This window comes from Parus major, chromosome 4, assembly GCF_001522545.3.
Source record: "Parus major isolate Abel chromosome 4, Parus_major1.1, whole genome shotgun sequence".
NCBI classification, from domain to species: Eukaryota; Metazoa; Chordata; class Aves; order Passeriformes; family Paridae; genus Parus; species Parus major.
Window position 1 is genome coordinate 41,757,787 of NC_031771.1, and position 27,715 is coordinate 41,785,501.

Consider the following 27,715-nt stretch of genomic DNA (forward strand, 5'->3'; position numbering starts at 1 on the left):
ACTGCTTAACACTAAAACAATTCATGTTCTGCAGGTACTCGCTTCAGTGTAGGATATTTAAGGCTTAGTCTTGTTCTGACTCTTATTTTGAGCCTCAAAGTAATTTATTCAGACAGTTTTTCTGTTCCTCCATTGCCATCCAGGCTAAGCAATTGGATTCTTAACTCCTGCAGAACTGGCTCAAGCAAAAGCAGGCTCTTCCCATCTCCTGGGGCTCTGTATCAAGCCACTATATCATTCCCTATAACACTCTGCTATTTGCTGTAATAACATAAAAGAGAGCAAATGTATGCAGGGGAAAGAATTTCACAGGGTACAGTCATCACATGCAAATTCTATATTCTTCTCTATTTGTTTGAAGGCTAGAAAGGCAAGCTATTTTAAAGTGATAATTGACTTCTATTTCAGCCCTGTAAAGAAAAGAAATGTCATCCACTCTGGGTAATTAATTGCATTACATATTCCCATACTCCCACATACATTTGGAGCAGGAAAACACAACTCTCTGACAGCTACACTGGCCTAAAAAATAAAAACTCGACAGAAACATTTAGAAACATTTAAAGATTTCAGATCATCCAGATAAAACCAGACCCTAATTTTACTGACTAGTACTGGGCGCAATAAGCTTTGACTAAAACTTTTCTTTCTAGAAATTTATTGATCAGCACAAACCATTTTTTGCATCCTCCCTTCATAGAGCTCAGTCCTTCGATGCCACTGAGGTCCCTACACTTCATTTAAGAATATCAGCTACTCTGTTTTGGGGGTTGCTGTCTCCAGTTCACTTGAAAGTACTGCTCAGGAGCAAACAAAACAGGGCATTTCACACATCCAGAGTGAAGTAGATTTTAACATTTCTTATGGTTAGAAAATAATTGGAAATAGGAATACCAGTTGAAACACAAGCAAATAAATTATGATGTCAGCTGTTGTTACAAAGCTGACCTGTCATCCTATGTACTCTTCATCTTCCTTAATTTTTTGGAAGTAGGCGAAATTTGAATACTGAGCAAATTTTAGTAGGAGTTGCTAAGGAGTAGATATTACCCCCATTTCCCTTTTCTCTGAGTGGAAGGTCAGACCATCTTTTCTCAGACCATAATTTATCAAGTGCAACCTCCTACTTCCTTTTGAACCATGACACATTTAGAAAGACACCCCAGCTAAATATGATTTTAAAAGACAATTAATTTCTCACATTGAAATATAAGTTAAAATGTGGTTCTCAAGACAGTCTATGGAAAATACATGACCCTCCACAGCTGTTGCTATCCTGCCTTCACACAATGATGCTATCCCTGGAGCCAGCTCCAAAGGGGAGGACTTAGAAAAGCCACAGCTCTGGAAGCACTCACACATGAAAGTCTCTGTCCTCCCACTCATTGCTCCCCACTTCCTCAAGAGCCTTAGGTTCCTGCAAGTGCAAGAAGCATCTGGCTGTTGAGTAGCAGAAGAGCAAAAGGACATCAAATCCTCCAGCCTGCTTCTTTCCACTTTGTGCACAGACACAGTCCACGTGTTCTTTTCTTTCTGTAGGGTCAGTGGCAAACAGCTGCAGGTTCTCCCTGGCCACAGTTGCAAGCACCCAAAACACACTGTAAGACTTATATGGACAAGCAGTAGCATCTAAACTTGGTTCTAACACTACTTCTTAATAATATTTTCCTTCTATAAAGCAAGAAAATCTTGGGCTTGTTATTTGAATGAAAATATTAAAGCCAAAAAGCATGCTAAAATTTCATACAACAAATCAATCTTTCCTTCAAGGAAAGACATCCAGTCTCTAATCTCATCACTTTTGCAGCCAGATCTGAGAGGAAATCATGGATACATGTGATAATTCTTCAGTGTGGCAGAGATGGACCACATTCTAGGCAATACCACAACAGCACATCAGTGCTACTGCCAAGTCTCTCTTTCACTGAACCTCTGTGCTGTGTTTCCCAGGTCAGCTGTGGCACAGTTCACACTTTGTTTGCCTGCCTAAAGAAATCTCTCATGCCAGCTAACATGTATAGGCAGCCCCTCCTCTAATTTTTGGAAGTCTGTACCATATTTGATGAGAATTAAATCAAATATTAAGGATAAGACATCAAAATCCTGTGTCCCAATATGAGGATGAGGCCCACAAAATGACATTCCCGAATAGGAGATGCAGATATATTCTGCTGCTCAGATACATCAGTGCTTTGGGAAAATTGTAACACACAAAAGATCCTCAATGTTCAACACAGAAGATACAGCACAGTTTAAAACATGTACCCCAAGAGGCTGGAAAGAAACCTGTCACCAAGACAGATGCATTTATAAGACACATTCAGAAAATACATCTCAGGAGACAGATTTATGCAGATTGAAAGTATCCAATTTGAATCAAAAGTATCAGATCTGAACAGAAGCCCAAGACAAGACTTGAAGTGATACTTGTTCACTCATCTATGTATTATTTTATATTTGTTGCTACTGAAACAAATTGCTAAGCCTCCACTGGAGCAGAACTGGATGAAAGCTCTGAGGCATTCTAGGGCATAATAACAAGGATCAAAGCATCACATTTAGAGTTGCAATGATTGTCACTTGTCTAAAATCATCTGTGAGTGTAGCCTTGTAAGTAAATGAATCCAGACCAGGAATACAAAACAAACAGGGAATGTTTAGGATTCATTTAGTTGCTGGCCATGATTGGTTTATGGTGCCTTTTATATAACCCCACAAACTGTAAGGGCAGAATTACATGAAGGCATAATCTTTGTCTATTTCTATTTAAGAAAAAGACACCTATATTTCATATCTAATTAAATACCCAGTTAATTATTGCTATACAATGTCCCTAGACAAATGCACCCTCATTTAGATGATTTTTTTGCTGTTGTCGTTGTTCAAAATGTTCCTCTTAAGCAGCAGTCATTTCCATTCAGTCTTAACCTAAACAGCTTCTCTGGAAGATAGCCCAATTAAGCAGATTTTCTTATTAAGCATGCCCCAGTTAAGTGATGTACCTCGCTATCAGCTCAGTTCATGATTTTTACAAATTGAGCAGAGCACAGGGCACATTTTACATTGTTTTCAAGCTAGTCTGTCCTTGCACAAAGAAAGTACATGTTTACATTCATTTTAACAAAACAACATCAAAGGTATGAAATCTAACCTAAATAGGAAGACTACTGCATAGTCCTGTGGAGTTTTTTTGATGAAACTATCCAATTTTTCTTTTAAGTATTATACTGAAGTGAGCCTCTGAAGAGAAGCTGACTTCTGACACCCCACAGCACATCTCTATGGAAGTGGGAAGGGGCTCTTTCCCTGGACATCTGGAAATCACCTTTATAAGTCACTCTGTGCTCCAGCACTAAATAAAACTTTTAATATTTAATTTAATTAAGCTGAATTGCATTAAATTAATTACTTCTCTTTTTTTTCCTGTGGGAAAGAACAATTCAATGACGGCTTCACAGTAATTTCCTAAGGTTATATTTCTGGCACTTGGCAAGGAATCTGAAACAAGTGTTAGACATGTTACAGTTAAAATCATGAACTCTTGTACATTAGATTAGATTAGAATACCAGCCCTTCTTCAGCAATGAAATTAAAAGTAAATGCTGAAAAGGTAATCTAATTAAAAGCTGTCATATGCTCTAAAGAGTGTTTAGGTGTGTTCTGAGCATTCCTCAATACTGACCTAAAGTCCTTATGATTTTTTGCAGTACCAAATTTGATTTTCTAAATCAATTGTAGTCAAACAACTGTGATCATTTTCAATTCACATATTTTTATTTTAATTTTTTTAAATGAGTGTTGGAAATACTATTTCCTGATTAGATTTTTCCATCATTTGCAAATAAAAAGGTAATAGGGAAGAAAACCTGACTGCCACTATGAATTGTTGTTTTTTTCTGAAGTGTACAATAATTTCCAATTTAACATCATTAAGCTGGTATATTAGTTCAGTTTTCTCATTTTATCATAATAGTTCAAGTTTTAATTCCAAACATTATTTTTGAGTTTGGAAAGATGCAGCCCTTGTGCCAAAAAGTTAAATGAATTACTTTTGTACCATCAGAGGTTGAAACACAGCCATCTGGTCCACCAAAATTGGTCCGAATTTTTCAGTATTCTTTAAATGGCACATGCTGAGAAAAAGCCTGCTCCAACTGAAGTAAGTGGCACAACGCCCACTAATTTATATAAAGCCAGGATTTCTTCCAACATGTCCTAGTGAGAACATTTTGCTTTTCTGGACTGTGCACAGATTTTGTGCTGGCTACAACTGTGTTGGTTGGGTGAGATATATTTTTTTTTTTCTCTCCACAGAAACAATAAAATCAATTTGTGAAGAAATATTCAAGGTGGACAGAAACAAACAGTGGTAAAGCAGCATGTTTTCTTGCTGGTGTTTGGATAGCAGGAGATGAAGGATTATTCCCCTGAAGGTACAGGGAAAGGAACACACATTTCTCAGTTTTTTGCCAAGTCCAAAGTATTGACAAAACACAGAGAAATATATTTTCCTGGTGTAATGCAGATTCTCATTGACTGCCAGCAATGTGTGGATTTCAGGCTTCCTGAACTGGACAACTACTGTACCACACATCTGGTAATATACTTCTTTTAAAATATACACAGGCAGAGAACCACATCTCACCAAAAGATTAGTTTATGAAAGAAAATTATATATTCTAGAGTAAGGCAGTGATATTTTCACAAGAAATACTCTGCTAAGGAGTAATACCTGCACTTGTTTCACATAACTTAATTTTGGCTTTTCTTTATTTACAGGGAAAATGCTGCAAGTGGATAGCAAAAAGGTTAAATGAGAAGTGGTTTTATGTGCATTGGCACCATTTCCAGAGACTTAATCCCATGTTTCACAGTGATGGGACAAAGGCAGCCATGCTAGAACAAAAATATTTTGTGGAATCATAATAAATAGACAAAGACAGTAACCTGTGATTTCTTTGTTCAGTTGTGGTTCATTACCAAAATATGTAAACTATATAAAGGTTATTTATTTTACTGCTTATACTGGAAATAAGGTAGCAGCTGCTCTAGATGTATATAAGCAGGCACACACACACACATTTAGAAGTATATCTACACAAGTTGGATTGCTTTGTAAATAAGGTTACTCTGAATATTTTTAGATGCAAATCAATTCTATTTTCCACTCTACCAGTAGGATTAAATTTCTGACATTGATGAAATCCAAAGACGCTAAATTTAACTTGGTGATTTGAGAATGATTCATAATGAAACCCTTCTTTTTCATAGCAGTGGGATGCCACCTATTTATTCTGCTTTATTCTGGAGATAGACATTAGAGTGTACCCATGATGAGTGGTAATAACAGTCAGATTTTAGTAAGCCTAGCAGATAATGATACTTCAGCCATATTCTGGGGGAAGTGGAGAGGCTAAAACTTTTAGCCACAGGTTTCCACATCTATTGCCGAAGTATGATGTGAAAGAGCTTATTTGTACAAACATACCTTTTTGACATTGACAATTTGTAAAAAAACAGATCTGGGAGTTTTTCAGAAAAGAGAAAAATAAACATCAGGTCTTTATACACTAAAGAACTACTGATTTTCCCTCAAAGATTAAAAAGGAAAAAGAAAGAAACACTCCCCCCCAAAAAAATCGTCTTGAGGAGTAATCTGACCTTTCTTTACAGTACTTTTCTATTTCTTTTTTTTTAAATAAATATTTCTATTCCTGTTACAGGTCAAAAACTCCAAACATATTTACCACAGTGTCACGAGTCTGTGTGCATCAGTGAAGTGTCTGATAATGAATATGCCTACTGTTGCCTAGCAAGTACATATGTGGAACTTCTCTATGCCATCAACAGACACATAAATTGATCATATTAGTTTTCTGTTATCACATTTCATATCTTTGAATTCTAGGCTTTTATGCACCAGGATTAAACATTCATTGTAACTTTTGCTTCATTGCTAAAGATTAAAACCAAGTGAATTTTCCTCAACAAGACAGAAAGAGACAGAAAGTGTCACTCAAGCTATTTTCCTTGAGGAAAAAAGCTGAAATAGAGTTAAACAGTGATACTTCCATAAACTTCTTAAAATTAAAATAGACAACAGTTATTTCTTCTGCTAGTTTTACACTGAATGACATCATAATTCTCTGCAGACAGTCATACGAATTGTCATACAGAATTAGAGAATATTTTGAGTTGGAAGGGATCATCGAGTCCAGCTCCTGGCCCTGTTCACACACCTTAGCTGATGTTTATGGTTTCCAGTCCCCCCTCAATTAATTACATCATATAAATAAAGTTTATAGTAATTTCTAACCTATATAAATGTGTGTGTGTGTATACATATATGTATTACACACCACTCCTTTCTTAGAATCTGGAATTCTACAAATGCATACTGTATTAGACCAGTTTTCTATGCTTAATCAAGATATACAAGAATATCTGCTCATGTAAAATATATAGCAGTCCTGAATAATTTAAAAAGGCTCAAGTGCTTCACTCTCTTTGATATCTAAATATTGCCTGCCAGAGGAAAATACAAAGAATGTCTCTCCCCATCTTCAAAATTAAAAAAAGTGTCTTTAGTGGAACCTGAATTTTATTTAGACCACATATAAGCAATTTGAGGGAGAGAGGAGATGGGGAGCTGCTCAGACATTTTATGATTATTCCCAGAAAAAATATTATGCTCCCAGAATTTTAAAGCAAGAGAGACCTTTAGTTAAGGCCCAGTCATGCTAATAGAAAGATTCTAGCCTGAAATGACAGAGTAGCAGGAAAATTAGGACATACTTAAATTAATCTTTTTCTTGGTACAGTATTGCACAATATTCCTTCCATCTCATGTTTTTAACTCAAATCTCATTTTCTGGGTTTTCTTCCATCTATGGTCACTATTTTTCATAACTGAAAATCATTAACATGCTAAATGTTAACCATTTGGGCTTGTATTACACTTTTAATAGTAATTTGTGGAATAATTTACAGTGAATAATAATTAATTAAAAGTTATTTATTGAAAGTCAATAATCCATCATCCTCCCACCCAAAAAAAGTTCAGATCCTAAAGAGACAAGAGCGATTTTAAAGGAAGGCGTTTAAGTAATTTTGAAATGCTGTCACCTTCAAACCCTTTTTTTTCACTGGGCAGGGACACCTTCCTTTAGACAAAGTTGTTCAAAACCTTGTTCAACCTGGCCTTGAGCAAGGATGAGGCATCCACAGCTTCTCTGGGCAACCTGTTCCACTTCACCACCCTCACAGTAATTTCTCCCTCATATCCAATCTAAGCCTACTCTCAAAGTCATTCCCCCTTTTCCTAATACCACATGCAGAACCATCACTACATAAAGAATCATCCCTATTATGTATTTTTCTAATGAGGATTTGTTTAAAAATAATTCAGTGTTTTTGTCACTCTCATGCCCTTCATAAGCTGATATATATCATTAAAAAACATTAGATAATAAACTAGAAAAATCATGAATAAATGGCTTTTAAGTGAAAGATTTAATTACAGCTTTTAAAGGCAAAAGAAAAAAATATTGTCACTGGCTTTAAAGAAAAAAAACAAATTTATTCCCAGAAGTGCTGACAGAGTACTCTGAATTATGAACAGTTTTGAAACAGGAACTCTTAGAAGAGTAAGAATCTGACATTGAAGGAACATTGAAGCTCAACTTATGGATGAGAAACTGGGCAAGCATTGTGACAAGGCAAAGTTCAGACAACCTTTAGAACCAATTACACTATAATCTGCATAAGCCTTTGCATCCTTGAATCACCACATTTCCTGTAGAAAAAAGGCAACAAACTCCTTCAGACACATCTGTTGACAGTCAATGGAGACGTCTTAAAGAAAGACCCAGAAAAGGAGAAAAGTACAGAGAGGAAAAATGACGCGTGCCACATAGGTCTGAACCTTTCTGCAGCACATCCTAGTGTTCTCTATACCCATTACACTTTTAGGATAGTGTAATGTTAGCATAGCTCAAAACCCAGACTGTGGTTCTGGTTCATTATTCCTACCAGGGCACTCGGTGCAATGCAAGTTCAGAACAGTACTCTGCATCAACAGCACCTGCACATAAGAGTAACTCAACAGCAAGGGGACACATCATTTCCATTCAGGCACTGACAGACCTGGTCAAAGGCAGAGTTGCTGTTCCAAAAGCAGTTTCAGAAGCATGAGGAAAATCCCATGTACAAGCAGAAGCAAAGGTCACTTATAACTATTTCCAGACTAAATTTTTTTAAACATTTCAGCACTAAATATTCCCAAACACACATAGCCTGGACTACCACTCCACTTAAACCCTGTTCTGAGTGGCAGTCCTAAACTCCCTGCTCATCCCACAGGCTGCTGCCCCACCTCCCTTCCAGCAGAGAACTGATGGAGTGCAGGCAGTCAGCTGGGCCATATCACAGGGGTGCTCCAATGCTTCCAGCTCTGCAGGCACTGATCCCATCAACCTCAAGGCAAGAAAAAGTCAACTCTTCCCAAGAACAGGCTCTTGTGTCAACTGCTGGGAAAATAACCCAAGGGGAGCCATAAGAGCTGGTATCTCCTAAGTTAGTCTGCTCCAGATGGGTTGGCTTCCAACAGCTTCCCTCGGGCTTTTGGAAAATTGTCCTTTCTCACAGAAGAAAACATGAATGTGCTAGTTCTTAAAAACATGGCAGGATGCTGCCCCACCTAGTGGGAGCACCACTGTCTTCCCCTCTGCGTGCCAGGCAGCCAGGAGAACTTTGTATCAACGCAAGTTGTATTTCTAATGGCTTGTAAAATCGTTAAAAATATCCTGACAAACAGATGTGGGAAGGATTCCACAAGAGGTTTAAATTAAAACATATTGAGATCCTAAGAAATATAAAAGCTTAGAAAAGCCTTTAATGGAGGGCAAAGTATTAAATAAATGCTTCCTACATCCTAAATGTTTTCATGTGCAAATACTAAATTGTTGTCTATTAAATTATATTAAGCAAATGTAATTGGAGAAGGAACCTGCAGCATAAAAAGATAAACCTTCTGTCTTTAATGCAATAATTGCTCCATGCTTATTGGCTAGAAACAAGATGCATTCTCATGTTTACTACAAATTACAGGTAAAAATATCTTTTTTTAGCTAATTGAGTTGATACCATTTACCTGTTCCAAGCTTTCATAAATTTTATCAGTGCTGATGAAAATATAAGACAAAAACTCCTTCATTCTATGCAAGTAGAGCTGACTCCAGTCTTTCATTTTCACCTCCCAGCTGTACCTAATGCCAAATCTATTACCTGCATGGCTGCCCTCTAAAAGAGTGTGAACTGGGTGATTTTTTTCCACATTTCACCTGACTTTTTCTTTCTAAAAAGCAGAAAACCTCCACATTTTTTTTTTTGTGTCTGAAAGACAAAAAATAGCTGTTTCTAAGTCAAAATTTTACTAACTATTCTATCTGGCACAGTAGAGCTGGTACCTCATTGTCTTCAACTGCTAATGTCCCAATTAGCACTTCACACAGAGCCTGGACAGAAATAAATTCCATGTCCAGATGTGTCTTTTTTGACACTTAAAATTTATCTGCTGTATTCTTCAAGATGTGCACTGGCTTTTATTAAAATGTCAGTCTTAGAAACACCCTAAAAACAAATACATTTTGGAACTTCACAAAGCAAGTCCTTATTGGTCTGTTTTACCCTCAAAGAATGAGAGCACAGCAGATGGAGAGTGAAACCCCCCACAAGATGCTCAAAGGTACAACAGGTCTTGGATGCAATCCTCCAACATAAGAAATCTTCCCCAAGAAGAAGAGAACTCAGGCTTTTGACTTCAGCCTTTCAGTTCTAAAAGTCTCCCAAACAGAAAGTTACATTAAAGAACACAAATCTTACTGAAGTTTACCTGAACAACAATATGCAATTTAATTACTTAACTCCCAGGACTGCCTGACAACTTAACTGAAACAACAGAATTGATAGCAACAACTTTGAAGAAGATGCTATGAAAGTTCAAGTAATACAAATTCAATATATACAAAGTTCAAAGTTCAAGTAATACAAATTTCCTATCCAGACTAGCAAAAGCAGTACTTCTCAAGAGGAGATTGCTCTCTGCCTAGTGTTTTGGTCAGCTCACTGCCTATCTAGCCCCAGCAATGCCTTCCCAGTGCTCAGCTGGCATGGCATATCATGCTCTCCTGGATTCCTCAGCCACAGGGGTACATGGCTGACCCCAACTGACTCAAGGGACATTCTATACCAAATGATGTCTGCTTAGGTGTAAAAGCTAAGGCACTGGAGGAATTTGTTATTTACAAAATAGTTTGCCTTTTGGAGCAACCACTACATATACTGAAGTCCTGCATCCTGGGAAGTGGCTGAACATCTCCTGCTGATGGGAAGTAGGGAATAAGTCTCATGTTTTCCTTTGCTTCCACACATGGCCTTTGCTTTATTAAACTGTCCATGAGATTTTTTTCCATCTTACTTTCTCCTTTCCCTTGTGTTGCTTGATGGAGCTGTTTGGTGGGCACATGGCAACCAGCCAAGGTCAACCCACCACAGTCCTTTTAGGCACCCAGTGTGGGGCACCAGGAATTTGAGATAAGGAGAGTGAAGAGTCCTATTCCTGAAGACAAAGGAATGCACAGGTGGCAGAGTGAACAAGTGATGAACTGACCTGAGGCCCCATTCCATGTCCTTCTATGCCCCCCTGGATGGAATGGGGTAGAGAATTCAGAAGAGAGAAATTAAGCCCCAGAAGAATGCAGGGGTGAGAGGAAGGTGTTTTAACATTTAGTTTTCATTTTCTCACTATCCTACTCAGATTTGGTTGGAAATACATTGAATTAATTTTCACAAAGTCAAGGTCTGTTTTGCCCATGACAGTCATTGGTGAGTGATCTCTCCCTGCCCTTTTCTTGACCCACAAGACTTTTGTTACATTTTCTCTCCCCTGTCCATATGAGGAGGGGAGTTACAGAGCAGTTTTTGTGGGAACCAAATGTCCAGTGTCCAGCCAAGGTCAACACACCACAGGAGAAGCAATGGAGGCACCTGAGCCTCTTGCACTTAAATGAAAAAATCTGTTCCAATTTGTAGGACAAGTTTGGATGATCCTCACAGCTTTTTGTGAGGAGCTATACTCTCAGCATGCTGCTCCCAACACAGTGTCCCAGAACACGAGGCAGTGCACCAAGCTGAGAAATTGTGAACAAGAACAGCACGGTGTGCCCTGGAAGTACAGGGGTTTGGAAAGGGCACCTGCAGGTATTTGGTACAGTTTGTAGGCTACCTCTTGGCAATGTCCAGCTGCAGCTCAAAATCAGCAAGGATGAAGGTTTGACAGGCCACTTCATCCAGAGCCAAGGGCAACTGCAGAGAGGATCCTTCGCTTTGGCCTGTACTCCTGTAGCTGAATGGCTGACAAGGAAGAGGAGGCCTTCACATATTCAGTATGACAGACAGCCACCAGCAAAAGACAGTCACGTTAGCCTGACATTATGATCCCAGGGTGTGGGATATTGTCAGTTCTCTCAGTGACAGAACCCCCCACCAGGCACAGCCTTCTCATGGCAAAGCATGTACAGACCTTGTGCTGCTTCTGACAGGAAGATGCTTTCTCCAAGTGGCAGCTGTTCAAGCTGTAATAAACTATTCTATGTATTAAAAATAAAGACTAGTCTAGTAGATGGGAGGCAAGACATTGATAAAATAATACAAATTTGATCAAAGCAAACTCAAAAAGAGCCAGACAAACTCATTAAAGTATCTGTGTGGAATGTCAGATCTAAAGAAAAGTTCAGAGCAGGTTTATTGGCCTGACACATGAGTGGGTGCAACCACACCAAATCATTCTGGTCCACAAAGGATTTCCCTTTCCTTGTCAGAGAAAGCTTTTTCCTGTGTGTTCTCAAGCTACTGAGATCTTAAGACTTTTTCCTTCCATGAAGCATTTCAGACAGCCAAATTTCTAAAGCCAGAGCCTGTTCACCTGACCTACAAAGAGACTGTAAGACCACATATTACAGAAATCTTCAGACCTATGAGATCTTATCATCACCAGAACAGAGACATTTCCAAGACTGGGCAGTCAGCAGGTGTTGGAACCACCAACTCCAACTAAAATCCACAGAAGCTCCCCAATCTCCAAAGTACACCCTGGCAGCTGCAGGCTGTAAGGATCTCTGTGCCCCAGAGCTCTGTTTGCAGACTCGTGAAGGACTTTGTGGGTTACAGCTGCTGTGTCTTGGTCCTTCCTAGTGGGAGATGGAAGCTGGACCCTCTCTACTATCAGTGAGAGCCAGGAGCAGGTGGGGATTCCTGCTGCTCTGGGATGGAAAGGGAAATGAGAGGAATATAGGAAGAATGGCATCCCAGACATGACCTAGCAGAGAAGAGCATAACTTGGATCCTGCAAGCAGGATTATGATACTATCCAAGGACTGGCACCAAGCAAGATTTGCAGATGAGCTTTCCTAGGGTCTTCAATTAGTCTCCCAACAATATATCATAATTAGATTAGAGAAGACATTTGGATAGCCTGACTGCACAACTTGGTCAGCTGCATGAACTGCATCTCTCCTTTCAGTCCTTGTTCTTTAACCAAAGGCAGACATTTGAAAAAGAAAAAGCAATGTTAACGTTGAGCATGCAAAAACTTTCAAATCTGGACTTTCTATTATGGTCCAATAGGTTGTTTTGTTCATATCCTCCATTTTCTAACAATGAAAAATATAACCCAAGAGTTTCCAGACCTGTTCTATGTTCAGTGAGGACAGAAATGATGACTGCTTCTCCACTTGCTGCTGTTAATTGAAGCTAACAGCCTGACACCATGACATAGCATGACATCCTGCATATATTTATTATTTTGGTGTGGAATCATCACTCTAGTAAAGACATTTCACATTAGAGTGAAAAATCAGATATGACTTTTTATGAGATGATAATGACTTCCTAATTCTTACAATTTTCCCTAATGAACAGAAAATAATTTTCTTTTTCTAATCCAAAAGACAAAAGTACAACACAGCATTTGTTTAAATAAAGGATTTCCTACTTGGGACTGTTTGTGTGTGCAAGAGCACAGTGCAATAATCAAAGACAAGGGATAGTCAAGAAGAATGATTAGCACAGAATAAGATGCAATTTTTTTACTGCATGTTTCTTTTTTTTAAGCAGGTTTTCAAGCTTTTATAAATTCTTGGTGCCTTAATATGTGGAAGAGCATAATTCTGACACTTTGATTTACAAGATAAAAAAACCCAAAATACTCCTTTGAGGATTTGTTGAGGTTGTTCTATCATGCATTCAAATATCTTCTATGTGCACAGATGGTGTTATCCAGAGTTAGTACATCCTAGCATCCTGCAAGCACAAGAAAAAGCAAGAAGTTGTTTCAAGAACAGTTCCAGATTTGGAAATCGGCACAATCTAATCGCAGATATTGCCTCTTAATAATTAAACTTACTGAACACCATATTGAAAATTCTTCCACAGCAGAGATGTGAGCTCTGATGAAAACATGCTTATGGAAAGGGAGGCACAGCAATATGCAGCAATATTTAGCAAGGGGATATGAATGTATATGAAACTTGTGGTCTGGAAAAGGACCCTGATTGAACCACTGGCTTCCTAATGACATTGTGTGACTCTTATTTTTATGTTATTCCCCCTCATTTTCACTGATAGTTATGCAGATAAAAGTATTCGTGATGAAACGTTCCCACCCACGATAATACATTAAGGACACATTACTTATCACTTATATAACACCAGGATTATTTTTCCAAAAGATGATTGTGTAATATGAAGGATTACCATTCTTTAAAACAGAAAGTATATGCAGAGCAACAGCAGTTAGAGGCAGACTGATCCAATGCTTCTACCTAAAATGCCATTATATGTCAGTTTAACACATCACCCAGTAAGCTGGAACTAAGGAAAAGTACACAAGGCAACCGCTATGAAAGGCTGAAAATCTGCTTGTTCTGCTAAAAAATGTTTAAATTATATCAATAATAATAAATCAATGAAACATTTAAACTGTTAGGGTCTTTTGAACTGCCATCAATGTCACTAAATATTCTGCTGTGAAAATGCAGTTTGGTTAATAAAACAATATAAATTTACCTTTCCCATCAGGTTGTGGGTGGTTATTTCAACATCCTTCCTCTCTGCTGGGGCAGTGGCAGCTCTGTGCCTGTGGCTTGCTGGAATATCAGCAATTTCAGCTGATGGAGAGTGTTACAGTGAACAAGGCTTTATAACATCTCTGAATTCTTCCACTTTCTAGCAAAAGCTTTGCACTCACCCACCTTTATTTTTGTCGCAGTTGCTAGGATGCCTTGGCGACAGACACCAGAAATATCTATGATTTGGAGACAAAGCTGGAGGCAGGTGTAATCCACACCAGACCAAAAGGAGGGCAAGAGGCTCCTGCCAACAACCAGCAGCAGAGATTCCTTGCAGCAGCAAAAGCGCTACCTGGGATAGAGCGCATCCACTCACTGCCATCTCAGCCTCTGCATCTCACCTGCCTCACAAGGAGCACAAGAGGCAGATCCAGCCTCCCACCACTGGGGAGGAAGGAAAAGTGCCTCTCAATTTGGACACTCACCTCAGCCAATAGCACTGGGTACACCCTGCAGGCTTTTCCCCTCCTTGCTGTTGGTCGTCCTAGTGAATTAGTAAAAATAGATGCTGGACCTTATTGCTCAGGGCTGTGCTAGCTTCAGCTGCAAAATCTGCCTCCTGCATGGGGTGTTACAACCAGACACCACCTCTTTACAGAGGATCAGAGCTGGCCAGAATAGCTTCCAAAGACCCCAGTGATGCTTCCTTGGTGAAGCTCACACAGTTGCTGGCAGAGACTGTGCTAGAAACAAGGCACAAATGATGTATGCACTTGTTTAAAAAGCTCACACAAAGAGGGCTTTTTCTTTTAAATGTTGCTCATAGACTTCTGCATTTTAAAAGTCAATCACAATCAGGCAATTATTTAGAATAAAATATAATTTTTCTGGGTAATAAATGAAAATAGTTTCATTAAGTATTAAACATCTGTTTTGAAGGAACTGCCCCTTATTTACATAAAATCTGTGTGTCATTCTACAAAATTAGTGCTTTCTCTGCTAACAGTGTTGTGGAGGAAGAGGTTTGTTGCATTGGATTCATACAAACAACCTTACTTTCTTCGTTTTCTCATTGAAAGAAGTTTTATTGCCAGACTGACTGTAGTAGGAAAATTACAATGTAATGCTACACCATAGTTAAAAATCCTTTTGGCCTCTAATGTTAGATGGAAAAATTGTTCTGCGAATAAAAGAACAGATGCTGACAGCCATAGCAATTCTTGATGCTCATGCCAGGAAGCCATATTTTTTCTGAAAAGGCTATTCATAATGTGAATAGTGCTTCATGTGAAGAGAACTATATTATACAAGACAGTATATATTTGTAGCTAAAGGGACACCCCCCAAACACACCCATTGATTTTTTTCCCCCTCCTTTATCCAGATGTACTTGTTTTACAACCTCTTTTTGTTACATTAGCTGCTTCAGTGCTCTGAGCACTTCTTGTTTACACATGTTGCCTAAAACAACAAACCCTAAGCAATTCTTAATATAAATAGAGAAATGTATTTGCAGACTGGCATAAGAATCTATAAAATGTAAACATTCAGAAGACAAAATTCTAATATATCTGACCTATATATTCTTCTATGAACTAGTTTTCCCCCTAAAGGCATCCACTGTTGCTGACCCCCTCATGCCCTGACACAGGAGCATCAGTTGTAGCACAAGTGTAAATGTACCACTGGAGCCTTGACATTTTTCAATCATGATTTTCAGACTGGATAGCAATGACAAAAATATCAGATTTTCCCCATCTACAAAGAAAACACACACAGTGCCAATTACCTTCTCATTAGAAGGAGTATCCTGCACTCCCTGTGCAAAGCAGGACCTTTCTCTACTACCAAGCTATGCCTGCTGTACCTCAGACACAGAGAGCGTTCCTCCTGCCCACGCCTGTGCTGTCTGTGCTCCTGGCAGCAGGAAACACCTTTCCAGCTTCTGCCACCATCCAGACCTTGACAACAGGCTGCTCCAGGTCAGAGAGCACAGAGGTGGCAGCACAGTAAAGTTCCCCACCCAGAGAGCAGAAGGAGGTTCATCACCTTGGAGAAAAGAAGAGGGAACATCCTTGTTACACTAACTGAAAATGTTCTGCCAGCCTATCCTGCCATCAGCTGCAAATCCACACAGGCAGCCATGGAGCAAACCAGCTGGGCTTGGCCATCGCTGCCGTGCACACACTGCTTTCTAAAAGTTTCAGGGCCTTAGGAGGGTACCTCTGAGCTTTGCTGCTCCAGCACCTCCTCCCCAGTCAAAGCTGGAGATGAACCTCCTCGTCTCCCACCATCAGACACCACAGCAAAATGTTCTTTTCTCCTGCACAGCCCTTGCAGCTGCATCTGTAAGGTTCCACTCCTGAGTGTGCTGCAGGAGACTCATGGCTAAAATAATCACTGAAAGAGTTTCAATGTATAAGGAACGAACAATTTCATAAGGGCTGAATACTGGCAGCTGAGACAGGCTTAAAATACATATTTTTAAAAAGTAGTGTCATGTTAAGGTGACATTTTCAAAAAGACATATAGGAAATGAGCTGAACTGTATAGGATATTAAAAATTCACACACAAAGTCTTTCTTAAATGTTCTCCAGTAACTCTACATTTCCTTCATTACTTCCACACATCACTTCTCTTTAGCAGTTACTACAAAACTTTTGATAGGTATAATACAAGTTATAGAATTAGCTTTTACATCACAGTATGCAGAAACCAAAAAACTCTAAAATTAAAGTTTAGAACTTAATGTTCTAAATAACTGTTGGTGAAAAGGCTCCCAATTTAACCAAAAGTGTATCCAGACACTGGGTTCATATCTTCTGCTTTCTGAGTTTAAAAAATCACTAGAAAATCTGAAATGCTCAGGGAAAACCTAACTCTTTGTTTCTGTGAACCTGCTGAAGATTTATATCCTACTCCTTTAGATACACAGAAAAACTTAGAAGGATTTTCCCTGGTGGAAGAAAAGTTGTCTTCATAAACATTTACCATGCTGAAATCAAGCCAGCAAAAGGCCCAGAAACACATATCTGGTTCATGATAAATAACTTCTCTTTCATACAAGATATGCAAAGTGGACACGAGGACATTGCCTATTCTCTGTCACATAAGCATGCATTTTCTGAATTCTGAGGCACCATGTTCACTGCAAGACAGACAACATGCTTTCTTTTTCAAAAGTTCTTTTGTGGAAAAGAAGCCTATTAGTCTGCACTTGAAATGTAGCATTTTACAAAAAAAAACCATCAAAAATCATCTCTCATTTATCTGGATAGAAAACTGACAATGTTGGTAAATTGTAAATTATTAATTGTAAGGCTCAACAATTAGTAAGCACAGGTAAACAAAAGGTTTGAAAAACCTAGCTGCCCACCAAGAACAAAAAAATCATTTTTATATGGCACGTTTTTAATGCCTGTACTGATCTGCTACCCAAGCCTGCAGTCCATACCAGCGGCATTGTGCCTTTGTCCTTGGGGTGACAGAACACATTTATTTAGATTCTAGTTTGTCATACAGCACAGTCTCGTGCCCTAGAATGGCTTGATTTAGTCTGTTTTCTAGCACAGCACAATATCTGCTTTCAACAACAAAAGCGTTTTCTGACATTATATTTTGTTTACTCCGTTTGCAAAGAGCCGACCTGAAATGATTGCTGTGGATGGAAAGCACGCAGTGCAGGCTGGGGCTGCTTGACAGCAAGCCTTCCCTTGGGAGCAGGGTTACACACGAGCTCCAAATTTTGTGGTGTGTCACATTTAATCTGTAATGTGCATAGCAAATCACTTCAGCACAAAAAATGTCATATAAAACCAGCAGTGGCTTATGATGCAAGTTACAAAGTCTGCTGGTTATCCCCACAGTTTTGAAAGCTCTTCATTTGCAACGGGCAGCTTCTGTGACTCATTTGTCACCTTGCACCATTTTCTTTTTATACCTTTGTCTTATTCATTGCATGCATTAGATGGTTGTCTCGGGCATTAAAAAGTAAAAAGAGAGTGTTTCAGTAGTCCAGCAATGCTGGATACATAACATCTGTGTAAACATACTCTTTATACGAGGCAGCGTCACTAACCCATTGATGTCCTGGGGACCATTCCAAACCTTTGAAGGGTAGAAAGAGATTTTCGGAAATCAAGCTAAATCAGAGATGTTTGAATGAGTATTTCAATACCAGGAAATCTTTGAGTGAAAGATAAATAAATCACTATTATTACCAATAAGAATCCAATGCAAAGACTCACTGACCCTTAATATATGCCAGGATACTGTACTGGCAGGAAAATATGTCAGAATTACTATGAAGATAGGAAGAGGGGATGCCAGTTTCTGCACAGAAGTAACTAAGTGGGCTACAGATTAATTTTCAAAAATTCTGATAATCTTCTGAGTTTAAGGCTCAAAGCTAATGCTCCAAGTTCTTCTGCCTTAATCTAGATTTGCTTACCCAAGTCATGAATCCTTCAGCAAGACAGGAGAATAGTTTCTAGGAAGCTGGTTTCTTTTTTGTTTCCTCTTCACAGAGACAAAGTCAGCTTGAGGTCAGCATAGCTCAGATGACTTTCTGCTCCCAGGCATATCACTGGGACCTCTTTTTTTGTTTTAGACAATAAATTTAACATCTGGCTTGGACTGTCATAGCTAAGTCATCACTTCTTCTAAGTCCTGGCAAGGAGCAGATCCCTTTTCATCTACAAACCCAGAATTCTTGTCTGAGTCAAGCCTTGTTATCTCCTGTACTGAGCAGAGAGGGCTGCTGTTTTCCTGGTGTGGCCCCACACAGCTCCAGCCTCACAGCTATCAGTGGCCGTGCTGGCAGACTGGGCACTACCAGCACAAATATGTCATGTATATTAAACATGGGCACACACAGGCACAGGCAAACGTACAGCCCAAGATGCAAGAGCATCTCCAGGGTCCTCTCTGCTTTTATGTATGTCTTCAAAAGAAATCTGATCACCAAATCACCAACAGATGACTTTGAGAAGCTGAGAAGCACAAAGGCATTAAACAATTTAATCAAATTGTTGACTTACCAGATGAAGCAATACAGATGTTGTTGCATATATTTTCACTTTCTGCTTGATAATCAAGCCGAAGAGCAATTGTTAACTGCTTAATCTAAAGCTACACGTGCATAAAAGCCAAAACTACGCTTTCGACTCTAACCTGGTTCTGCATTTATCAGTGTTTGGTCATGACCTGCCTGATATTCCTCATCTGTTAATTTAATGTCATGAGTCATTTGCCACCCCCCACTGGGCATTAAGTCACTTGTATTGCTTTTCATAAATGTACACGTAAATAAGCTTTGTCTGCAAGAAAAGGAAAAAATAGGATAAACTTTGTATGTACTTTAAATTTTATGCAACCTAGATCAGTTACAAAACAACTTCAATTATAAAAGAAAAGAAATAAAAAAATATTCATGATACCTTTCAATTTAATCAGCTTTAAAATATCTTCTCAGATCAAGCTGTCACCCACTTTTCTGAAAGCTTTTTTCTAAAGCAGGAAAAGATAGATCTGGGTGAGCATTACTCTTCAGCAATTAGTAGGTGCAGAAAAAAAATGCACCACTTGCCTGAAAGAGCATACCTATTTCATGTGATTACTGTTTCACTTTTCCTTTTTTTTTTTTAATAAGAGTCTGGCTTTTCCAAGAAGTCCACCACTAGCCCACTTATGTAAAAAAAAAATAAATAAAAAAAATCAAACTAATCTTCCTGGTTACATTAATAATGAGGAAAAAAAAGGTAATGTTTAGAAAATAGCTCTTTACATAAGCACATAAGTATAGGAGACTCCAGCACTTCTGTATATGGTACATCCTAGAGTTCTATATCATTCTGTGTTTTCTAATACATTGGAAAGCTCTTTTCTCAATTCCAAATGTCAGCAACCTCCACAATTATTCTTCCTTACCCCAGTACCTTAGTCCCAGGCTCTTGTCAATGGGAGATCTGCTGGCTGAGAGAAAGCTGAGTGCTGCCTTACAAAAACAAGCAAGAGGAGGAGCATGTTTTCCAGTAATTGAGCACAGGGTATCACCACATCCCACGGCCAATGAGATGTCCATGGCTTTCAGTGGGGCAAAAAGCACATAAACACTTATGCTCCTAAAAGTAAATGGCTGGGTTAAACTTTCCACATGAGGGGAAAGGCTGCCATTTTGCAATGAGTATGAATCTGCATGCAAACATCAAAGCCAGCTCCAATAACTCAGAGAGGAACAGCAAATGAGAAGAGTCTGAGACTGGGAAGTTGGAGGGCCTGGCTACAGGACACAAGGCAACCCTCACACTGCCTCAGCTGCCCCATCCAGGCACCAGACAAGCAGAGAAAGGTTCTCTTCTTCGGATAGACCAGGACAGACTTGTGTTTGCTGTATTTCCTCTGCAGAATAAAGATCTTCAATCAGAAGTGTTCTAATTTGACAGTGTGAATGACAGGTCCAGATTCTTCACCAGTAGTTTCTCAATGGATCCAACACTTCTGATGATTAGCAGAGTGCTACCCTAAAAATGTCTGCATAGCCTTTGAAATAAGTCACTCATAATTGGGAACAGCACAACACCAGCCAGCTGTGAACCCACGAGTGCATGCTCCCTCCTTAGCACTGTGCCCACAACCTGAGGCTGCAAAAATCACAGAAGGATTAAGATAACAAAAGACCTCTGACACTATCAAGCCCAACCTTGGACTGGCCACCACCTTTTCAATTAGGCCATGGCACTGAGTGCCACATCCTGGTGTTTCTTGAGCACCTCCATGGATAGTGACTCCATCAGCTCCCTGTGTGCAGTCTGTTCCAATGCTTAAGAACCCTTCCTGTAAAGAAAGTCTTCCTGATGTCCAACCAGAACCTTCACTGGTGAAACTCAAAATCATTTCCTCTTGTCCTATTGAACTCATCCTCTAGTCACTTGGGAGAAGAGGCTGACCCCCACCTGGCTACACCCTCCTTTCAGGTGTTTGTATTTTCAGGTGTTTCAAGCCTCCTCTGACCCTCCTTTACTCCAAGATGAACAACCACAGATCCCTCAGTTGCTCCCTGCAACTTGGAGACCAGCTAGAGTTCACATTTAATTACAAGAAACTGCAAATAACCTGAAAGTTTTAATTATGTTCCCTTTGCTAGCACTGAAAACATAGTTTATATTGTGGGGGGAAATATTTCTGTATTGTTTCTTATTTTTCATTGTGACAATAACTGGCACAACAGTATTGCTATATTCAACTGTTCATAATTAAAAACAGACACAGATGTAGGAAGAAGATGCACAGAGCAAAAATCCATCTGTTACTTTTGGGAAAAAGTGGGTAAAATCTGATTAGGTACAGTCTACTTGATTTTTTAATGAAGTTTATGAACCTTGTCAGAAAAGATTTACATATATTACAAAAGAAAAAGAGCTTAGAGCAACAGATGCACCTAAATGGATGTGTATATATATAAATATGTATACACACCCATGTCTTTTACAAGACACAGTAATTATGTAGGTGATCAGGAAAGTATTTGCAGAAAGCAATGTTTACTAGTGCCTTTGGTGGAGAGGTCTAGTATACTTTGACAATTACCTAATACCACTAAAGCCAAACCTGTGTCCTAAATATGTGCATGTGACCCAAGAATGTGCTTTACGTCTTTATGAAAATAATCTGTAAAGAATTCATTGTAAATGGCTTTATGAATGGATGTGTAGCAACATGTGAAATATTAAGATGTGAATTTAACATACATTAGAATTTGTAAAGAAAAAATATTATTCTCCATATTCTGTGTTATTTTTACATATACTTTGCATATAATTATTTCTATTCTAATGTCTCCGTAGCAGACAATAGAATTTATAGTGATGAATTATTTTTCCTAAAGCAAAATATTCTTCCTTAATCCACTGTCTGATATAATACTCCTATGATACAATGATATCTGATATAATGGTTATCTGATCTAATAATCAGGGCAAGGTTGGACAGGACTATGAGCAACCTGGTTTAGTGGAAGGTGTCCCTGCCCATGACAGGGCAGCTGGAACTGGGTGATCCTTAAGTCCCTTTCAACCCAAACCATTCTGTGGTCACAGTGTGCTAGAGCTGGAAGTGTCAAATCACTGTAGCATGTACCAACCTATAATTTGTTAGAATATTAAAAAGCCAGTGCAGTAAGTATGGTATTAATGCATTAAGCAATAGATGAGCAAAAATAGAGGCAGTAGAGAGATAATCAGTGAGTTAGATTTGCCTTAGGCACTACTTTATTTCACCCTCTTTCAAAGTGTTTTCACGTGAAGCAAAAGAACAAATAACTTACATAGTGAAAACATTTCATTTCATACCATGAACCAATTTTGCATTCCTCCTCTAGATGTGCTGCATACAAAACAAAGAGAAAATATCCCTTTTGTAAACAGATGTGTATTTCTATTGGCCTTGCTATTTACTGTGAAGTCTGCTGTGAGACACAGTGTTTATTTAAACACTTAAGCACTGGGAAGAACCTGAGTTTCACTCAGTCCCAGGGTTTCCTCCACTGGAAAATAATTTGGGTTTAGACCAACTCATCTCCCCAGGCATAGAACAGATGTACGCATCGAAAATAGAAAATACTAATGAATAAGTTTGTATGGCAGAATTAATGACTGTTGATGAACATTAGCACTTTAAATATTTATAAAATAAACAAACAAAAAACCCCACCAACTTGAATATTATGACACTGGAATCCCAGGGGAGATGCAAAATATTAGTGCAGCTTGTAGGAGATAGAAGAAAAACAAGAATACCAATTATTTGTTGAGAAAAGCCCATATCAAATTTTATAAAAACTTTAAGAATGAGGCACTATGTACTGCACATTGGCAAGATCTTAGGCATGCCATCATCAGAAAAAGGGAAAAGATCAAAGCAGGCATAAGTTATAAGAATAATAGCAGCTCAGAAAAAGAGCAAAAGTACCACGGTCAGTCAGGTGGAGACAACATATTTCCCTGACAAGAAAGCAAATCTGTGTGCAGCACGGTGCTGCTTCTCCTTTTAATCTTTTACAAACTTACCTGAGGGTTTTGTGGGGAGGATAAAAGCTGCTGACCAGTGGAGCCATCCCAGCAGAGGCATTCCCTCACACTCAGCAGCACTTTGCTGCCTGCTCACCAGCTGGGGACGGGGCCACTGGGCCAGCAGCTGCCTGTGCCAGGACAGCAAGGTGTCCTGTGCTCTACATCAATATCAGAATTGTTGCCATTTAAGTAAGAAAGCTGTCATTTATTGTTCATTATGCATTTTGCCCATATATAAAATAAATACACCATTTATCAGGGCGATCCGGATTCAGCAGCACAGACCAAGAGATTACCTTGAGAATTACCTGAAGTGGCAAACTGCTGCTTTAAAGGCCAGTCTCTGTGCTTTCACGCTGCTTTCTCCCCAGTCTGACCACACACACCAAATGACATGGCTATCAACCAAATAAAAATCTGGCATACTTCTTTTATCTGTGGGAATGATGAAGGACCAAACAGACCACACAAAATTTATAGCCTCCTTCTTGTCCTCCCTAATTTCTAAACCTACTAAGCAGCTGCAAGTTAATTTATTTACTTCTGACATTATTTTAATATCACTGATCAAGCAGCCTTCCAGATCTTGGCAATGGTTAAAAAAAGCCCTACAAAAAATACTTAGGAGCCAGACCTCTGTCCTAGAGCAAAATGTTTCTCTAACCAGTTCATGAGGCTCTTGACAAGGAGTAAAATGAAAAAACAAAGCTGCTGCCACCATCACCCATATCTAAGATCCACAAATGAAATCTGTTTTACCCCACACCAGTAACAACTCTGGTTTATCAGAAGATTAACGTAGAAGTAACAAAGAATAAAACACTACACTTTCCTGAAGCTCAAAGCCATAAGATATTCATTCTTCTATTAAATAAAAAAAACTCACAAAATGCAGTCACTTAAACCTATGGACTCACCACATAAGTATTTCAGCATATCGGTGACATTTCATTCCTGCTCTAAAAACCTTCATCAGAAGTCAAGAGCTGACTACCAGACACCTGCGGTTGTTTGCAGCCATCTGTAGCTGCTTCCCACTTCACAGGGGATTTCTGGTAGTGTTTAACAGAAATATCAAAGGTAAACATCACTGGAATGTTTTTGAGGGCAATCTTTGAACAGTAAAAGAAGAAAAAAACTCATTTTCTTCAGTTACCAGTTCCAGAAGATTACAAAGTGCCAGCACATGGCATAACCAGTCCCTGTTTTCCTGATTTAAATATCCAATGAAATACCTGGAAACAGCTATTGAGGTTTTAATTCCTCTCCATTTTTACTGAAACAGGAGACTTCTTCCCATCCCCATACACAAAGAGGTTAAAAAAAAGAAGTTTCTCAAAGAAATTGTCTTCAGCTTCTTACCTCTCTAGGAAAAGTCTGACATCAGTTATCTTCTTACCTATATTGTAGTAACCACTACATGATTCTAATCAGTGTAGCTCATTACTTACCATGCAGCACCAGTAAGTATTTTTGGTTTATTTTAAATATTAGAAATCATTGGAAGTAAGAGCTTACTTACTGATATTTTATAGGTTGCTTATTGAAATTTGATAACTCATTATAACAATAAGTTTTTTCTGCAACTTCATAAGATAGTTTAGAAAAAAAGACCAAGCTGCCTTTTTTCTGCTGACTGAGACCAAGAATGCAGTCTTACAAATGTTACTAATGGGGCTTTAAAAAAAACCCACAAGTGCACTCAGGAAAGGGCACAAAACAGGTATCCAAACGTCCTCTTTGTTTGCAGACTGATAGGTTAGCAAAAACTTCTGAGCTTAAAACCACAGGAGAGAGTTGAAACTTGTAAGTGACAAGAGAACAATGAGCAATTGCAATTAATTGTGACAAGAGCAAAGCTGGCACTGCGGTCCCTGTAGGCATGAGGAGCAGAGGCAGAATTCAGCGTGAGCTCCAGCCATGGAGCACAGAGACCAAAGCAAACATACACAAAGCAGCGCACGTGAAGGTCACCAGATAACAGTCTGAATGATTAAACACAGCTACAGCCCTTCCCAGCTCCAGTCCCCAAGCAGCCTTGTCTTGCCACCATTTGTAGGTTTACTTCTGATGGTACAGCTGTCTATTCCTTTAAATTTTGACACCAGCCACCTTCCCCAGCAGAACAAATCTCTCAGATGTGAAACCGCTGATGCTCTTCAAGACACAACAATAAACATGTCCATAGAGGAGTAACTCATGTTCCCCAGGGGCTGAGCTGACTCCACCAGCTCCTCACAGACCTCACTTTTGAAGTGTGTAATAGAAACACACAGTCCTTTTGCCTCTTTCCTCAAGCAAATCTGGCACTGCTCCAGTGAGCATGTAGTGAAACCTTGCATGCTCTTCTTCTGTTCCCATGCTGGAATGTATTTCTCCCTGCTGAAATCCCTTCTCCCAGCACTGGCACTTTGGGATGGCAGTGCAGTGAGGTTGCTCTTTAAGCAGGTGCTGCAAGGCTGATATTTGCACAAGGACTGCAGAAATGAGATTGGGTAGGCTAGAGCTGATCTGTAAAATTTCCCTAATTTGTTATTTGGGATAAAACATTAATTATATTATGTATTACATTATATTCAATGACATACTTGTGAATTTATATTCACACACCCGTACTGTGTTGTATTTTAATAAATACATTATTCTATAATTCAATATCTCCTAATAATTAGAACTGCAGATGTAGAATCAACTTTTATAAAACTACTATTAGACCCAGCATTCTTTCTGCACTTGTATCTTTTTTGAAGATAAAAGAAAAAAAAAGAAGCAGGATTTTTGGGGAGTGGGAGTTATTTTTTCATTTGGAAGAGAGGATTGAAGGGAATTAAGTTGATTTACAAAATGACAAAAAATAAAGCCAAGCTAAAGCATTTCCTAAGGTGTTTCTCCTATTATCCCCATTTTCCTTTCATTTCATTGTGAATCAAGCAACTTCATTGTCTGAAAATGCTGAATTTACAATACTCTAAAACTTTAAATTATGAACTCAATATTTTATCCTATACAGCAGTGCAAAGGTGAAAATAATATTAAAAAAAAAGGCTTATCAAGAGTTTTTTGGTTTGATTTTCTTCTCTCCCTTCCAGAAATTAAGGCTGAGATTTGGACATTGCTTTAAGAATTTTTTTATTTTTTTATTTTTTTAACAATCCAATCCAATTTCCCTCATATTCACTTAGAGTTATGTAATTTTTTAAAAAAATCCTCTTATTTTAACATTTTGTTTTAAGAAAATCCTAAATGTTTCAGTTTAGGTGTTTGGAACATCAACTGCCTTTCAAAAGTAAGAATATTCATTATTTGGCTAACTCGTTCTGAGGTTTGAAGCCTTTCAACAGGACAAGAAAACACAGCCTCAAGCCATGCCAGGTTGGACATCAGGAAGAATTGTTTCTCTCAAACAGTCATCAAGGATTAGAATGGGCTGCCCCAGGAGGTGGTGGAGTCACTGTCCCTGCAAGTGTTCAAGAAGAGACTGGATGTGACACTCAGTGGTACCATCTATTGACAGGCCAGTGAACTAGACACGGTGTTCAGTCAAAGATTGAGCTCAAGGTCCTTTCCAGCTTTAATAATTCTATGATTCTATGGCCCAAATAAAGCAAATGCATTAGAGGAAGAGTAAAGTGAATTATAGGCAGCAGCTATAAAGAAGATAAGACATCTTCTTGGCATGGTCTGCCCAAAAAAACCAAAACACTGCACAAGCGTATCCAAAGGCATACAAGCATACACAATTCTGCACTCAAAACATTACTAAAATTATTATTATTATTATTATTAATTAAATAAGAATTAACAGGTTAGAGAACTGAAAAACTGAAGCTGACTTAATGGTCAGTCAGGCAACATTTTTCCTTCTTGTTTTGAAACAAAGGCTTGATTTACAACACAGCAGCCATGCTCTGCTCTGCAGACCAAATGATTAATTTCCTCACAAACCTTTCTGGTGCAGTCAGTATTGTATCATCAGAATGCCACATGCAGGCTCTAGCCATGCAGATCTAGTCATGACTCTACACTATAAAAATACTTAGAATTTATGGAACATATCTTTCTCTGTATAGAAAACAAATATTAAATTATGCTAATTATTATAGCTCTCCAACTAGAGCAGAGTCAAACTTGAGAATAGAACCTTCTAACAGCTACGTAACATGAAAAGGCAGCAGTGCTATTAGTGTGGGGAACTTGCATTAGTAGTTTACATGTCATAAAAGCAATGAATGAGAATTTGTAAAAGCTGCACAGTAATCACAATCGTAATCTGCAGCAGAGTCCATAGTAACCATCTGTAAAGAACTGATTGCATGTTCTTAACAGAGTCACTGCTTGGGCTTTTGTGGATTTACTGCTGGACACTGGGACTCAGTCACACATTATAGAGTACTGCTTCTCTTGCCATAGGCAATAAAGTTTTGCATAAAAAAAATGCACGTGGCAAATTTGATGTGCAGTTTAGTTGCATGGCTGGGCAAAACTGAGTGTGGTTCCTGGGAAAAACGGGGTTAGACACT

The 27,715-nt window shown here is 38.7% G+C and overlaps 1 protein-coding gene across 4 annotated transcripts in view; it reads right to left on the reverse strand.

Annotated features, from left to right (window-relative positions):
• Positions 1–27,715, reverse strand: part of CRACD (capping protein inhibiting regulator of actin dynamics) — a 125,558-nt gene that overhangs the window by 90,075 nt on the left and 7,768 nt on the right. The window contains exon 1 of one of the 4 annotated variants that reach the window (XM_015624077.2): positions 14,125–14,215. The exons of the other annotated variants lie outside the window; for them this stretch is intronic. The gene's annotated coding sequence lies outside the window, so the exon portion shown is untranslated. Of the gene's footprint in view, positions 1–14,124; positions 14,216–27,715 lie in introns of those variants that run through there. 4 annotated transcript variants of the gene reach the window in all.